This window comes from Equus asinus, chromosome 5 (genome assembly GCF_041296235.1).
Source record: "Equus asinus isolate D_3611 breed Donkey chromosome 5, EquAss-T2T_v2, whole genome shotgun sequence".
Lineage (NCBI taxonomy): Eukaryota > Metazoa > Chordata > Mammalia > Perissodactyla > Equidae > Equus > Equus asinus.
The window spans coordinates 4,848,445-4,866,164 of record NC_091794.1 but is presented as its reverse complement, the minus strand read 5'-3'; the positions used below and the strand labels follow the sequence as shown (position 1 = coordinate 4,866,164).

The 17,720-nt window shown below is 42.3% G+C and overlaps 3 protein-coding genes across 13 annotated transcripts in view; 1 reads left to right on the top strand and 2 right to left on the bottom strand.

Moving 5' to 3' along the window:
* COL8A1 (collagen type VIII alpha 1 chain) overlaps positions 1 to 17,720 on the bottom strand; it is a 494,271-nt gene that overhangs the window by 97,187 nt on the left and 379,364 nt on the right. The window lies entirely within an intron of this gene.
* Positions 1 to 17,720, bottom strand: part of CMSS1 (cms1 ribosomal small subunit homolog) — a 362,379-nt gene that overhangs the window by 115,804 nt on the left and 228,855 nt on the right. The window lies entirely within an intron of this gene.
* The window catches only part of FILIP1L (filamin A interacting protein 1 like), a 297,674-nt gene that overhangs the window by 55,350 nt on the left and 224,604 nt on the right, over positions 1 to 17,720 (top strand). Inside the window, exon 1 of one of the 4 annotated variants that reach the window (XM_070508611.1) lies at positions 4,966 to 4,983. The exons of the other annotated variants lie outside the window; for them this stretch is intronic. The gene's annotated coding sequence lies outside the window, so the exon portion shown is untranslated. Of the gene's footprint in view, positions 1 to 4,965; positions 4,984 to 17,720 lie in introns of those variants that run through there. 4 annotated transcript variants of the gene reach the window in all.

Here is a 17,720-nt window from a genome sequence, read left to right as displayed (position 1 = left end):
TACTGGTGTTGTAATTATTATTATTGCCCTCATTATGAGGTAAAACAATATTTTTTAAAAAGTTCTGCCTTCTTTCTCTTTCTCTTCTCCTTTTCTGGTAGAGTACTAGTAAGAAATAAAATGGTGAAAATGTGGGTAGAAAGACAAAGAATAAGTAAAACAAGGGCCCCAGAAAATTAACAACTCACATAATCAGGTCTGGAATAACCAAGAATTGCTTACAGCAGCCGAACATTTAAATTCCAATCTCTAAGCAAAATTGTGTTGGGGTCCTGAACCACCTGTGAAGATTTTCAGACATCCACATGCTTGGTCCTACCTCAGACTGACCCACTCCGACTGGCCATAGGTGGGGCCCAGGTAACCGTCCAATAATATACAAGGGGAGCCCACCATCTTGCAAACACTCTGAGTACTTAAGGATGATTCATTTTTGGTACTTTAGGTTTATCTGGAAGATTGCTATATATTCCAATATCTAAAAACTTGTGCCTTTTTTCTTTTTATTACAGTGTCTTTCTGCTTTGATTGAAAAGAAAGGCCACTTTCTATGCGCACATCTATTAGTCACTTAAGTAAGAAAAGTTTGCTGATAAACCTTGGGGCTAGGTGTGCGGTTTCTGACTGTGGTTGCTGCTGTGTTGTTCCTCATCAACGCGTGGACCCAGTGAGAATGTAGTTCTGCACCTGCCAGCCCCATTTCAGAGCCACAAAGGCTTTGCTTATTAGATGGATCTGTTTGGCTCAAAGAGATGCCCTGTTTCTTTTTAAACAGTGGCTTTTACTCAGTGAGAGATGGTGGCTAGGGGGGTCGTTTTCTTTTTTCTTGGTGGGGGTGCCATTCTAATTTGGTCTGATTTCACTTTCCTGCTCTGTTTAGGGCACTGGCACACTTACAGCCACCTTGCTAGAAGGAGGCTTCTTCTCTTAGAAGTGCATTGGGTGGACAGTTTTGGGATGTGGAGTAGAGGGTGGAAGAGGAAGTGGAGTAGGAAACAGGACGTCTCCTGATGGTTCCTCCTGGCGCTCGGCTTTACCCCTTGACCACCAACAGCTTTTCTCTTCCAAAGAGCAGATCAAGTGAGCAGTCAGTGGTAGAATTCTCGCCTGCCAAATAGCAGATGGACAAACCCTCAGAGGCTCCCCATGACACAAAGGTAAAGCCCAACCTCCTCAGCCTGGCATGGCAGGCCGTCCACCACGAGGCCTCAGTGGCTCCCGAATTCCTAACACACACTGTCCAGTTCCCTCATGTCCTCTCAGCATGCCTGGCACAGCTGAGGCCACAGCCCCTGGAGCCCATCCCCCTCCCAGTCCTCCTCCTCCTTTCTCTGAACTCCTCTAGCAAGAACTGTTTGTGTCACTCATTAGGGCTCTTAGTCATATGGGCCGCATTTTAAATTAATGATTTCATACATGTGTGATTTACCTCACTAACCAGACCAGAAATCCCTAAATTGGAGGCCCATGAGTTGAATTCAGCCCACGTACATGTTTTGTTTGGCCCACACTATGTTTTTCAAGAATCTGAATTAGTTGCCAGCATTCTAAAAAAATCAGGAGATGGCACATAAAAATCTGGATTTCTGACTTCTCTTGACAAACTGGAAGCTCTGACAGTGCTAGGCCAGCATTCCAGGATGGTTCCAGTCAGCTGGAGCTGTGTAATGATGATCCCTTCAGAAGTGATGTGCTCTTTCCACTTGGGCAGAGTCCCAGTCACTCTTCTGTCCTGCACCCAGCCCCCTCCCACTCCTGCACAGATCTTCCTGTCGCCTCCAGCCATTTAAACTTGCAACCTCCAAACTATAGCTGAAGTCCTTGGAGGACAGGGCCTTTGTCTTCATTTCCTCATCTCCTCGCCTCCTCAGTGCCTAGCACACTGCTCTCTACAGAAGAGCTGCTGACAAAATACCTCCTGAATGAAAGGGAGAAAGGTCAGAAGCAAAGAAGCAGATGACAGTGGCAGATCAGGGAGATGAGGATCAAAGGAGGCCAAGGGTAAGGACATTTGAGGGAAGCACTTCTCAGGGCCTCAAAAAGGACATGAGATGGAAGGTCTTGTTATTTCATAGCTTCATATGGCAGTGATTTATAAAGCTCTTTTAGAAACTTAAAAAAGATATTTTGTTTTTAAAATGATAACGTCCCGGAAGCTGGACAAGAGAAACAACTTGGAGTATCAAACGAGGCTCTTCAGCTCTGAGGACCCTTCACTCAGTGAAGTGCTGCCAGTGCTGAAGTGAGTCCGTCTGTCCTTTTTCAAAGGAAAACCAAGAAGCTCTAAGCCTTACTTTGAATTGCTGACTAGGTAAAAGAGAAATCACCTAAAGGCCACCTTCATTTCATGTCTAGCTGCAGAATCTCAAAAGAAACACACTGTAAGAGACGCATGTTACCAAGAACATGGTGCACAACCGCCTTCTGCGGGCCCTCCAAGCTGCCCCTTTCTACTCAAATGAGAGTGAAGTTCAGAAGCTCAGGAAGAACATTCCAGAATACGAAACACACCACTCAATGACTACACTTTAAGCTAAACTTCACAGATGAAACTCTGGCTCCAGAGAAGTCAGGGCTTAACTCAGTGTTCTTACATGGGGGGTGGGGAGGGTGGGGTTACAGCTCCCTCTTCTACTGAAAAGCCTCTGCAATCTTACTGCTGAGCAGAACAAGCAGGAAAAACTGGTCTGACTGACCTGTTGAAGCCTCTGGGTTTGAGGGCATAAAGTGAATTTGGTTGGTAGTGAGGTGCTGGGGAACTCAGAGAAGAAAAGTGGAGGGACTTTTCAACTTGTCCACTGTGGGAGTTTGTGTTTGGAGTAGAAGTTTGAGGAACTAAAGCTGAGCAAAGCTTTAGATTTGGGGTGTGAGTCTCTCAAGCTGCTGAGATGCAGAGGAGGTCACTAATGAGAAACTTGTAGAAGCATCCAAGAACAGACATCTGCCTCACTTGACTATTTGTCAAGTTTCCTCTGTCTGCCTGCAGAGGTGACCTCATTTTTCATTTCAAGAAATTACAACTTAAACCCATACCCACTTACAAGCATCTGCTTGTGCAAAGTTTCCCTCCACAGGTAGGGCTTAGCACAGTTTCTAAAACCCCAAACTTCACTGTCCTGTGCAGTAGAGTTTAGTGGCTAATAGCATGGGCTCTGGGGTCAGACAAGACTCAGATTGGAATCCTAGCTCTGTCAGTCAGGGGACTTGAGGCCCTAGGAAAGTCAGATAACTTCTTCCAGCCATAGTTTTCTCATCTACAAGAGGAGAACAGAAGTAGTACATGCTGCATGGGATTACTCTGAGGTGTGAGTGGGAGAATGGATGCAAACTGCTTAGCACTGCACCTTGCAGAGAGCCAGCCTCGAATAACAAGCTACTTTTATCAGAGTCTCTCACAATGTAGAAAGATTAAGATGGTCAGCTGGGTGAAAGGTCATCAGGATCTTCAAGGAATACATCAATTGGCTTGGCATTGTGCTCAGAGTTGGTAATTCAAACAAGGTTGAGGTCAGTAGACCCTGTCAGAAGAATATGGACTCTCAGTGACTTTTCCAGTAGGAGGGACAGGTTAGGCTCACACCTCTGCCCTCTATGATGAAATGCATGAATTTCTGAACCCACTGGGCAAGCAGGAGCTGCTCTGCATGAAGCCAATTGTCCCATACATGGCCTGATCCCACAGCCTTGGATTTTAACCAACTGAGCTAACTGGTAACAGATAACCAAAGGCAAGTTCCCTGCTTGCAGGAGGCCAGAAGACTTTTACAGGCACACATCACGAAAACTTTTAACAAGATGCAGAACACAAAATGCATTTTGGTAAGACCCAAGAACATGTAATGTTTCAGAATTTGGAAAAACCACAGCTACTTTGTCTATTCCAATTTATAAGCAGATTCTACAGCCTGAGAGGTCTGGGCTTTTATTGGCTTTTTTCCCTGATGATGTAATGAGTATCTGAAACTGACATGCCTAAGGGCGGAGGAGAAGCTCAGAGCTAGAGATCATGTCATCTTTCCTTAAAGGAACATCTCACTGCATTCTTGGTTTCCTGTAGAAAGATTAGACACTTAAAGCACATAAAGTCACAGAACATTAGAACTAGAAGAGTCTTCAGGGTATATCTAGTCCACTGGAGGAGCAAAAAACCCCACGTTATGCAATAATTATACAGCTAAATGTTGGCTCCGCCAGCACCAGAGTTCCCCTGACTCCAGGTCCAGAGTTTTCCATATAATCTACCACCCTGAGCCCTCCAGTCATCGCTTTCCCCTTACACGGCTACCCAAACTTGTAAGACAAACCTCTTGTTGATTTTTTTAATGGTATGGAGCTACCACCTGGTTGTATGGATGTCCAAAGCAATGAGACATTTGTTTACAGCTGCCTATAAAGTCAACATCAGCTGTGTTCATTACATTATGACATGCTTGCTAATCGCTAGCACATAAGCCAGGGAGTGCTAGAAGTACTTCTTACCTAGATGCCAAAATGTTAGCATGATATCTCTATTTAGCTTAACTAGAATATATTATGAACTTCCCTTATCTTTGTATCACCAGCTAGTAAGCGTTCAGTAACTGCGATTTATTTAATATTGAGTTACTTTTGTTTAAAATAGATATTTCCAGGTTATTGAATTTTCTAAAAAGCCTCATAAAATTTTAAAAAGTATATGTGAGGTTTAGAAAATTTAACAATATTTATGGAATGATGCATTGAAGATTTGTCAGTTCATCAGCTGGAAATGTGAGGAAATCCCAGAGCTGAGAGTCAGACTTGGTTTCTAGCCAGGGTCTTGCCAAACTCTCAGCCAGTAATAATTCTTAGTATCCTAACATTTCTCTATTGTAAAATGTACCTAACTAGCTTTCCTCTCTACTCCCTGTCTTTTCCTCCCATCAAACCCCAGCTTATGGTTTTGGTCCACCAAAGCTGGCACTTACGACCTACCATTCAGCTGGTACCTACATGCTACCTTGGGTGAGTATGAATCTTCTTACATCCATTTCTTATATCCACAACCAGATGGGTCAGTTATCTCCTTCCTCGAATGCTGTCTTAGTTTAGGTTGCTATAACAGAATACCACAGAATGAGTACCTTATAGACAACAGAAATTTACTTCTCACAGGTCTGAAGCCTGGAAGTCTGAGATCAGGGTGTCAGCATGGTCAAGTCCTGTTGAGGGCCCTCTTCCGGATTGCAGACTGCTGACTTTTCATATCGTCACGTGGTGGAGAGCAGAGAGAGGAAGCAATCTCGCTCATGATTCTTAGAAGGGTGCTAATCTCATTCACGAGGACTCTGCCCTCATGATCTCATCTAATCCTAATTACCTCCCAAAGGCCCCATCTCCTAACACTGTGACACTGTGGGGAGGAGGTAGGGTTTTAACATATGAATTTGGGGTGAGGGGATATGATCCCGTCTATAACAAATACCTAAGACTAAGCCAGGGCTCCACATACATGGGCTGTCCACGATACAATCTATTCTACCAGAAAAATCAGGGGACTACAGATAATCTTTGGACTCCTTGGGGGTAGCCATGAAAACCTAATATTCATCATATTGTGGAAGGGTAAAATAATTTAACATAAAACAAGCAAGAATGTGTACAATATTGAGAACATTCTGAAACGTTAAGGCTAGAGTTTTCTTGTTACACAACCCTTTTTTCTAAATTTTTGGGATAATCAGAAAAAAACTACCCTTCTCCCAAGAGTGTTTGAGGACTAAAGAACTGGGAAACAAGAGATTAAAATGTAAATGTGAAAATCAACATAACAAAATGCTAGCAGTGGTTATCTCTAGGTAGTGCAGTTACGGGTAATTTTTATTTTTATCTTTGCATTTTTGTGCATTTTCCACATTCTCTATAATAAACATGTTACTCTTATAATCAGGAAAAAAAAACCTCCAAGAAGCTTTAAAATAAAGGTAAAGATGAGATCTTTAGGATTTACAAATATTTAAGGAAAGATAAATTAGGGTATTTCTAGCATCAAATAGTGACTGCCATAACATGACGATATATCCTGAGAAGAGCATGTGGCCACGTGAATCATATAGTGTTTATGATTTTTCATGGGCTGAATGGATTGAGTGTGCCAATGGTGTTGGGGATAATGAAGAACTAAGAGGTCATTTTAGTGATACTAATGATTCTGAGGAAAGCTAGAGAGGTGTTGTTCATGATCCAGTGTCAGTGCTTGAAGTGATAGCCTTCTACTAAAACGCTATGAGTACCAGAAGAAATTGATGAAAACAGGACAGAGAGAACTGGGAGACCCTAAACCCAGGACAGGGGCTGCCCAGAGGTATTCTATCGGGCAAGACCAGTGTCTATGGGGAAGACACTGATAAGAGTGTGAGACAAGAGACTTCCAGAAAGACAGTTCTAATCTGAAGTCAAAATACTCTAGGCCAAGGGTTAAAGGACGGAGCATGGAAGCAGAAAGGATGAGCAAGAAGGGCCAACAGGGGCTCCACAGGCTAGGAGAGGGCCTTCAAAAGTTTCTGGAAGGGCCTGTGCTGTGATTAATGAAATCCAAGCTCAAGAAAGAAACATGAGACTGAATTTGAAATTACCTTCCAGTTCTGAAAATTTCAGTTCTTGAATTTAAACTCAACTCTAACACCAGAGATGGTGAGAAAAGGGTGGGAAGGCCATGGAACCTAGAGGCACTGGGATTGAAGGTGTGCATCTCACCCCTGAGCTTGGGGTATTGGTAGAAATCTGCCGAAAGACAGTGCAAAACAGAGGGAAGAGAAACCAATGATCTGCCCTCCTTTGCCCCACTGCATTCAATATAGTTTCTTTGAACCACAAGAAAAAAAAATTAAGGTTGCATTCCTAAGTCTTGGGCCAGGGGTGGACAGCTCAAATGCCAACAAGGGCCAGACAAGTAACAAAAACATTGAAGTGGTCCAGTCCAGAGTGGCCCACGGTGCAGGCGAGAGCCCAGGCTCTGTCTGAAGGGACAGCTGTGGAAACGTGGGCCCAGGGTTGCAAAATCTGAGTTTTCAAGAAAAGCCAGATATCTGGAGTTCTTTGTGAAATCTGCTATTGTTAGTAACTAATTCAATTTCTTTAAAAAACCACCATTCTGATCAAAGAAAACATATCTGGGGAGGAATGTGGAGCCTGGGCTAGTTTGTGATCTTTTCCTCAGACCCCTCCTCAGTAAACTGCAACTTTGGTTAAGGAAGGGATTTAATCACTACATGCTATCTTGACAGCACGCAAACGTTTGACCTTTGGCCAGCCTTTAGAATACTAGGGAAGCTCAAGTGTAAAAGAATCTGGGATAACGTAGCTCTTCACAGCTAATGCCTTAGGGAGAATATTACCTAAGTTTAAGTAAGCCTAATGTCCAGATGTACAAAGAACAAAGTATAGAATTTGGGAAGAACTTAAGTGTAGGCCAGAGTCAACGCTTGAAAACACTTGCATGCAATTTATTTTGATTCTAGTAGGAAGTTGCATATGAACACTGGAAAACAAAACCTGGCCCCAAGGGGCAATTTTATAAAATGATACAGACTCAGCATGTGCTAGGGCAGCGACCAGAGAATTGATTAGTTAGGGTTTCTGTGGCTTTGGATAGATTTCCAGGTAAAAGAGATATCACAGTGAAAACAAATATCCACATCCCAAGTGGGTAGAAAACTCAAAGATGCTTTGTTCAAGACAAGAAAAATAATAGTGCTCAAGTGTAGATCCCTAAATGCTCAGGGAAGTAAGAGAATTTAACACAGCTCTTACTACCTGCATGGTGTGAACAGTGTGTCCCCTACGTCCCCCATTCGTGTTCACCAGGAAGCTGTGAATGTGACTTTATTTGGGAATACAGTCTTTGGAGACATAAACAAGTTAAGATGATGTTATACTGGATGAAGGTGGGCCCTAATCCAATAATTAGTGTCCTTGTAAGAAGAGGGAATTAGGACACTGACACACAGTAAAGGAAGACAGCCAGTAAAGACAGAGGCAGATTTTGGGATTACCACAGCCACCACCCAAGGAATGCTAAAGACTACTGGCAACAACCAGGAGCTCTATCAGAGGCAAGGAAGGATTCTTCCCTAGAGCCTCTGGAGGAAGCAAAGTCCTCCTGGCACCCTGACTGCAGCATTCTGGCCTTTAGAACTGTGAGAGAATAAATTGGTTGTTATAATCCACCCAGTTTGTGGTAATTTATTATGGCAGCCCTAGGAAACTACATCTTTTCAAGCCACTTCTGGGATGGAAGGCTTGCTATGGTGAATTACACAATGACTTACAATTAGGCCCCAAATTGGAGCAATACGTAGGGTATAAGAGATAAAGACACAGGCAGCTCTCAACAGAGCATGAAAACCCTCGTTTCTGGAGCCAGCCCCATGGCTGGGTGGTTAAGTTCTTGAGCTCTGCTTTGGCAGCCCAGGGTTTCGCCGGTTCGGATCCATGGCACGACTTGTCGGGCCATGTTGAGGCGGTATACCACATGCCACAACTAGAGGCATCCATAACTAAAATATACAACTATGTACTGGGGGGATTTGGGGAGAAAAAGCAAAAAGATCCCCCAACAAACCAACCCTCGTTTCTGGAGAGAATGGACATGAGGAATACTGACTGGTAACCAAATGGAGAGCAGCGGAAGTCCCACTCCAGTGGTGTTATTCACAATATTTATCCCCGAGTTGAACTAATTTAATTTCACTCAGGGGAAATTATACATTGCAGATTTTAAAAATTCCAGTCATCCTATTCTTGCCCAGCTTGGTTTCCTTTTTGTGAAAAAATCAAGAAAACAACTACAAGGCATTTTAGGTTCTTTATGTATCTAAAGAACAAGATTAAATTATTTATAATTTTGTCCCATTCCATATGCAGAAAGTTTTCCTTACACAATATACACTCAAACAACAGGTTTACAGGATTGTTGGAGGGCAGTGCCTTCCATTTTGACTTTGTAACAATTGAAATATAATTATTTTTTAATTTGGTTAATAAAAACAGCATTAATTTATCCATGGGTTCTCAATGTTCCTACTTTCTTTTTGTATCTTCATGGGGGTCTCAGACCCTCTTTCCCATAGCAGCCTGAAATTTCAAATATGAGACCAGGGAAAGGGAAGAGGGGCTTCATCAGTCTCACCTACAGGTTCAGTTAATAAAGCCACAGTAATATCACAAATCATGCCACGTGGCCCATCTTCCACCCGGGTGTGCTCAGTTCTAGCAGGATATAAGCACACATCCACACATTACTACCAACCACCACCACTATCACCACCCAGACCACGGACCAAAAGCACCCCCTGCAATTTTTATGCACAATAAATGAATGTCTTTTAAATGTGCTCTTCATTAGGAAGGGTATCGAACTGCATCAAGCTGTTTGATTTCTGGACTGTGGATGTTTGCTCACATAAAACGCCAATGGAATACATTATAGCACACGTGTGCCATACTCAATTACATGTCAAGGGAAGCTTGAACACCTCTGCTAATTACAAGTGTGTATCACAGGATCCTGGTCAGCTCTGTGGGAGCTGAATTCTCAGAGCACAAATTATGCCTGTTGGTAGACTAAATAACGTGACAAATACGTACGTCATGATAATATAGATCATTTAACAGTATACTGGTAAGTTGTGTGCACTTCCTGTGTGATACATTTTATATTTGTTACAGATTTATAATACATATTTATGTGTAATTACACAAAATATTTAACAATATATTTCATATGACGAACATGATTTAACAAATATATAAATATATATCAAATATATTAAATTATACATTTTATAATATATAAAATATATAATCAAACATTTTTAGGAATGTGAGCAGTTTTTATTAGTTCTTCAACTTTGACATAAATTTATTTACTACTCTTTTCTAAGATTGTGAATGAGTCTAATTGCATAGTGTTTACTGAGGTACCAAAATGAGTTTTTAAAAAATGCAACAAAACAGAATGTGGGAAAAAATAAGATGCTGGGGCTGACAGAGAACACTTATCATACATTCAAATTTCTGATTTATGCAAAGGGTTTCACTGGTCTCAACCACCATCTTGCTAATAAGTAGATATGTGACAAGTTAAAAATAAATTTACATTGATAAAATATCACTTATATGTGTTTTCTATATTGAGGGCAGGCATAAGATTGTTAGCAAGCAGGAATCTTGCTGCCTAAAACATTTGAAAACAATGAGTTTCGTATAGGGCATCCCAGAGCTGCCTTTGGACCAAATTCTGTTTCTGAAGACTTTCATCCACAAGGAGCCACTTCCATGCTCCAAGGAATATGTCTCACAGAAGCATCTTCCAGGGTCATGGTGGTAATTTAACAAGACCTGGGGGGGATTTACAGAGACTTCTTTAAAAATAGAAAATCATGAAAATGTATCTGATCTAATTTGGATTTGCCCACAACAGATAAACATTTCATTTTAGCCTTAGAACATGGTTAAAATCAATTTTAAGAGATTTTACATTTTCACACAGAGCATTTCACACAAACCTAATAAAGATATGCCTTTCTCTGACATTGCCCAAGCTCTCTGTCAATATAAGTTCCTCATACATTAAAAGGTGCTCAAGAAATGTTGGCAAATGAATGAACAAATAAAAAACCATTTGCCCCTAACACTGCTTTATGATGCCCTTAATAAATTTATTCCACAGGAAGAGTGTGGGTGATTAAAATAGCCTGTTCCTTTTCACTTAGGCCACTAGGAAGCTTAGTGATAAATTTGTGACTAGTTCTAACAACCATAAAAGACCAGATAGTATTTATTTCTGTTTCCTACTCTCATCTCCAGTTTTATACTCCAATTACCCTGATTCCCTCGACTAATTATTTTATTTTTCTCTATCGCATGTTCTTTAGAAGAGAGCTATAAATAGATTAACAAATCAAAAGAAGAATCCCTTTTAAAAACATGACACTCTAGTACTTACAACCTCCCCTACAACACAATGCTTTTTAAAAAGTTCTCCTCAAATTAAGCCTTCTGTTGTTGGTAAGTTCTAGAAAACCTTAGGGTCTCAGGGGAAAGTTAGAAAAGCGATGGCCTAACCTCTGCTCTTTACTGGGTCTGCCTGTCCCTCCCAGAGACGACACTGCTCCGAGTCAGTGCTAAATGAAACAGGAACTGGCCTGTCTGCCACCACACTTGTACTCGCCACTCTTCTACAATGTAGGTCCCAAAGGCTTGACTTCAAATACTAAGTGAGAAGGTAAAAGAAACAAAAGGGGAAAGAGAACCATCTGGCAGCGTCAGGCAAATTTCTACAGTTCTTTCCAGTAGAATTCAGACATCAAGCTTGTTTTCGGCCTCACAATTTATGCCTGAATTTTTTTTGCTATGCTCTTTTATTTCCTTTAAGACGTAATTCATTTAGGTTTGCAAGTAGACTATTGTGTATGTGGTAACTTTCATTCCATGACACAAACAAAAGTGCTTTTCAACAATTGTCCAAGTCCATATTTAAGCAATTAGTTTAGACCATCATGACAAGCTTTATACAATCCTGCACAACAGGTTTTCTTTAAAGAGTAAAATATAATTTAAGAAGCCAAAAGTAAATTTAACTAGGAGAAAAATTTGGGCTAGACAGAAAATTCTAGAATTCCAGTCTCTGTCCATGTACAGGAGCTGAGAAACATAAAACCCACCTGCACCTGACTGCTTCCTTCACTCAGGTGTCAACAGGGTGGAAGGGACTCCTGACTCAGGCTGTTTTCCCTCTCTAAATGGCAGTCCAAAAAAGTAGGGTGAGAGTCACCTGGCACCTCCATCGCCACGCACGGTTTCTCCCGTTGCAGCCCACAGTGGGATGTGTCACAATATCTCTGCACCCACAGACAGGGCTTCAGGGGGGCCTGCATTGGAGGAGCTATCTGTGGCGGCAGCCTGCCTTGGTTAGCACAGCTGCAGGGGAGAGCCAGCTCCACTTGCCCTTCTCCCCCACCCTGACCCCAATCATGCCCCAGGCAGCCACAGCGGTGGCACTTGAGTGGAGGCAGTGCCCAAGGCTCTGAGGGTGAGAGAAGGGGAGAAATAAGGGGGATGTGCAACTACAGCATAAACCAAACTCAGGGATTAATAAGTCAGCTAACTTTAACTCTGCTGTCAGTTTTCCTGGCAAAATAGAGACCAAGGAAGAAGGTATGTGGTCCAGACTTGTCTGTGGCCTTCACGAGGGCTGTTCAGCAGAGTTTGGGGTCTTGTCATTTGAGAGGCCAGGGCAAGAACGTAGGAAGACAGTGCAAGCAAAGTAGACTTGGACTAAGGCAGCCCCGTATGACTGACTGTCTTCCCCTCTCACTCTCAAGAGCTCCGGCCCAGTGTTTCTTGGGAGGGCATATTAACACTGTAGGGGTACAAGTCTTCCTTTCACGAGGCTGCTCTGCTACTGTAGAAAACTGAGCAGACCTACCTCTGCCTACCATTGCCAGCAGCAAACCTCCACTCTATCACTTACTGCCCAGCCTGTCACTCTGACAACCAAAGACGCCTGCCCTCTTCTCAAATGCCTTCTGGGGAGAGCAGTAAGGCCCCGGCGCAGAGCCACTGAATGCTCTTCCAGTCAAGGAACAAGGAAGCTGAAGCTCAGAGACGTAAAATGATTTGATTAAGGTCCAGCTAGCAAGTGGCTGAGGCATGATTTCTTGACCTCATATGAAGTGCTCTCTCCAGGACAAAATTCTGCTGTCCCCTGACAGATACCTGTCGTTGAATCACTGTTTGGAGAGGCACAAACTGCAGAGAAAGAATTTACATGTGGTCACACGAGTGTTTTATTTGTGACCACTCAATCATACGCAGTCAGTAGCTTCCTAACCCTTGCTGGTTTCAGATGTTATTAATAATAATGGTTTTATTCAAGGAAGACCTGGTACTTTGGTTTTTAAGCACATAAAATTTGGAGTTAAGTCATAAAACTATTCCAGAAAGGGAGAGGGGGCGTTGTCATTATTTTTAAAATAAATGAATCTTAAAGAGAGATTAACAACAATTAACAATAGCACCAATAAACATGCCTTTAAAGAATCTTTTCTTCAAGAAATTAAAATTTTTTCCTTCTAAAAAGGTTTAAAGATATAGTATTCTTAAAAGAAGCCAATGACAACACCTTACCTCCTACAGTTCTTATTAGTTTCACCTCCTGAATAGGATTTAATTCTGAAAATAACCCCAGGAGATAGGCAGAGGAAGTAGTATCGTCACCATTTTACTGATGAGGCAGCTGGAGTGAAGGAACTTCAGCCAGAGGGTCAGGCTTCAGACCTCCAGTCCGGTATTCTTCAGGTTGTATCTGGAAAACTCGTCAGGAGCACCGTTGAGAGTCAACTATCACCCTTACTTAAATAATTCAGCCTCCTTCTCCAGCATTTAGGAGAAAATATTTTTTCCTCATATACTTACTCACGGTCACTTGGACTTACTAACAGCACAAGTCCTGACCCACGGGACATGGGCACAGTGGGCCACCCGCACACTCCCCACTCACTGAGTGCTCACTTTGTAAGGCCCTGGCTGAGGCACTGAGGATGCATAGGTTAATCAGACATGGCCTTGCCTTTGAAGGACTCAAAACCATCCTGAGAGCAGCTAGAATATTTTCCTCAATTCCATCAGAGTCGACTCACTTCTATTACCTTAAGCACATACGGCCAAATGGTTGATTGTGACTGGCTGGTTGTGCCCAGGCCAAGTCTTTCCCTGGGATGCCAAAGTGACCCCTTTCACTAAGCCCTCCCCTCAAAAAAACCCTCAACAACCAATTGTAACAACAACTCCACACCCTGGGGACACTGCAGTCTTACTGTATACAAGATCTACAAATAAAGCTCTGGTGCACCAGTTGGACTACTACTGGTAAACTAAAAAAAGGCTGTTTGTTCTTGGTGATGACAGTGAGAAGTAGATGAAGAACAATCTGATGATGCCTTTAACTGCATTGCCAAAGGAAGAACATTTCTGAATTTCTTTTAGACACGTTTGAGGCAGAAGGAAGAGTGGGCTGTCTAGAATTAGGCTTTTATATGACTGTGAAGTAGTTACTGGGATCTAAATTGCTGAAATGTCCTGCTCCAGCAGTTTCAAATATTCTAGAGAATAGATTCATAGGGCTATCAGTGCCTTGGAGGTCTGAATAGCTGCTTACTGTGAATAACGATAACTGTGCAGCTTTGGGGGAAAACCAAGCTGTCACCATGCCACAGTCCTTACCCTCCCTTTGCCTCTCCATTCCTTCTTCTTAAAAAATAAACAAAGGGAGCATGTGGCAAATATGTTTCTATTTGTCCACCGAGAATGCAGACATGACAGCTTCTTCCCCTTCTCTTCCCTCATCCTCCCCAGCTCCGTCTCCCCCCTCCCTACCAAATGACCTCATCCCTGTGCAAAAAGGACACCAGCTGCAGGGAGAGTCTGCCTGCACCAAGCAGGAGCACTATCATCATTAGTAATGCCAAGAAGCCCAGACGCCTTGTCGACATGTGCAACGTGTTACAGCTCTGTGGTCTCCCCACATTCACAACGAAGCTGCTGTCTGGAAATGGAAAGGCTTCGCCTTCCTAAAAATAATGTTACCAAAAGAACATTTAGATATTTCTTTACAAATCCATCAGTGATTGTAGGAACAACGATGAGAACCTGCCAAGATGATGAACCTGGTGGCAGCCTGAGGAGTCATTCATTTTGTCCATTTCTTAAATGGACAAAAGGCCCATTTAAGAAAAATGAAGACCCTTGATTTCTCAGGTGAGAATTATAGGAGCTTGTTTGCAAAAGGATAGCTGCCTAGAAAATAAAAATATGAAAAAAAATTGTAACACATTGGCATAATAAAAGCTAATATTCCAATGTCAATTTGTACAGACATATCCTTTTGGATTCATGTTCATTTCTTCTTCAGGCATTCATTCACTTTTTTTTTTGCTCTTCTCCCCAAAGGCCCCTAGTATAGTATAAAACAGTATATAGTTTTATATTCTAGTTGTGAGTGCCTCTGGTTATGCTATGTGGGACGCCACCTCAGGTGGCCTGATGAGCAGTGCCATGTCCGTGCCCAGGATCCCAACCTGCAAAACCCTGGGCTGTCGAAGCTGAGCGCATGAACTTAACCACTCAGCCACAGGGCTGGCCTCTCATTCACTCTTCTCCACTCTCCTCTCTGTCAATGGGTGCCAACTCATTCCTGAGAAAGAGGCTGTGAGATTTTTATCAGACATGGTAATAATAGCAACTACCATATACTGAGTGCCTGCTCTGAACTGAACACAGGGTTCTGTGCTGTATGCATGCCTCTCTACCTCCTTGTGCAGAGACCATTACGCTCACGTTAGAGATGAGACAACTCAGACTACGAGAGGCATCCTGGGCCCTCTTCTGGAAACATGCTCTCTTCCTAGGTAATCTCATCCATATTCATGGCTTTAAATATCATCTGTAAGTCGTTAGCCAATCTGTATCTCCAGCCTAGACATCTCTTCTGAGCTCCAAACTTGTCTTTACAAATACCTGCATGACATTTCCGCTTGAATGAATCACAAGCATCTTGGATCAAACATGTCCAAAACTGAACTTGAGATCTACTCCTGCCCCCCATCCCACCCCACACCCAGGCTAGGTTCTCCTCCAGAAGTTCTCACATCAGGAAACAGCACCTCATGTCAGAAAACTGAAAGTCATCATTGACACTCTTCTCTTCTGCAATGCCACCAATCTACAAGGCCACCAAGTCCTGTAAACTCTACCTCCTAAATCTGTCTTGAATCCATCCATTTCTCTCCATTGACTGCTGCCATAATCCATCATCTGGAAAGTGGCATCAGCCTCACTGGTCCTTCTTGCGCTTCTCCAATCCACTGTGTGATGAGATACAAGGATCAGAATGATTCAAACAGGGATATGATCATGTTTTTCTCCCACAAAAAAACTTTCAATGGCTACTTATTGCTATTAGAAAAGATCAAAATTCTGACCAGTGCCTACAACGCCCTGCTTAATCTTCACTCCCTACTTGTGTATCATTCCATTTCCTCTCATTGTTGGGCTCATCTAGCTTGTCTTTTCTCTTTCCTCTTCTGCACCAAGTTCCTTCTTGACTTTGGTTCCTGCAACAGGCTGCCCTTCAGCCATGATGCGCCAACACTCCCTCTTTGTTTGGCTAACTCCTATCTATTCTTTGAGCCTCGGCTTAAATACTGTTCCACAAAATCGTCTTCCCTGTTCCTTTCAATCAGTGATTTCCCAGTTTCTTCCTCTTTATATTTACTACGATTGAAATACTTATTTAAGTGTTTGTTTTCCTTTGGTTTTCCCAACTAGAATATAAACTCAATGAAGTGAAAGACCATGCCTGTCCTACAAACAACTGTATCCGTCATGCCTAGCACAATGCCTGGCATGCAGAAAATGCTCAACCAATATTTGTTAAATAAGTCATGTAACTTGCTCAAGGTCACAGGATTTGAACTCAAATGTTTTGTACTAAAGCATATTCTCTTTGAAAATCTTGCAAAGCAGAAAAGAGTTCTTTATAAATTCAACATATCATTATCAATTTCAGAGATGTAAATTCCCCAAGTCTCAAAGTCTTTACTGACTCAAATGGATGGATGGATGGATAGACAGATGGATGGTTAGACAGCTGAAAGGCATGGGGTCTGGTAGTGTGATGGGATCGGGAAGAACCTGTCTCCCTTGGTATACGTGACATGAGAACCATCTACTGGACTGCATGAGTAGTCATAATAAGGAAATGAGAGCATGGAGGAGAGAAAGCAGACATTAGAGATTGCTAAGTTGCTATAAGCCTGAGCAAAATGAGATTTAAAAACCAAGAAAACAAATCTTTAATATAGCTGAAAAGAACAAAGGCAGAGAGATTTTGAAAAGGCAAAATATAACCTTTTAAGGGGGAAGAAAACTTACTGGATGTGGTTTTCTGCATATCTATTTCTCCTCTCCTTCCTCCTATGTATGTGTATGCACGCACATATGTGTGTAGGGTACAGTGCAGATAAGGAAGAATGGGGTAAAGAATGGACTATTGGAAATGTCTGAAAAAAGCATCTGAGCTTTGAGGACTGGGGGGTAATTCTTTTCCATCTGAGACCTAGGATGTTTACCTCCATCAGTATTATTCTAAAAACATTCTCTGCTGGGTGGTCTGTCAAGACCCTCAGATGGAGGTGAGAAGAGATGAGCACAGAAAGGTCTGACCAGCACAGGCTACATTAGGCCCTTATCTGTCTAGTTCTGTTCATGCAGTCAAGTTTTCCTCTACAAGAGTGCAGGACTTCACATTTTCCACGATGAATGTGGACTTGCGACAGCTGCCCTCCTTGTCAAGGTCTGGGAACTTTGGCTTTGCTCCTCTCCTTCAATCCATTTCTTTTCTCAAACTGTCTCACCTTCTCACAAGAAACACTCAGTTATCAGGAACTTTAAAAAGTTTATTTCTTGGTTGCTGTCCCCTTCTGTGGTTGAAATGGTAATAACAATTGGGTTACCAGCTTTTTTTTTTTTTTTTAATTTTTTTTTTTAAAGATTTTATTTTTTCCTTTTTCTCCCCAAAGCCCCCAGTACATAGTTGTATATTCTTCGTTGTGGTCCTTCTAGTTGTAGCATGTGGGACACTGCCTCAGCGTGGCTTGATGAGCAGCGCCATGTCCGCGCCCAGGATTCGAACCAACGAA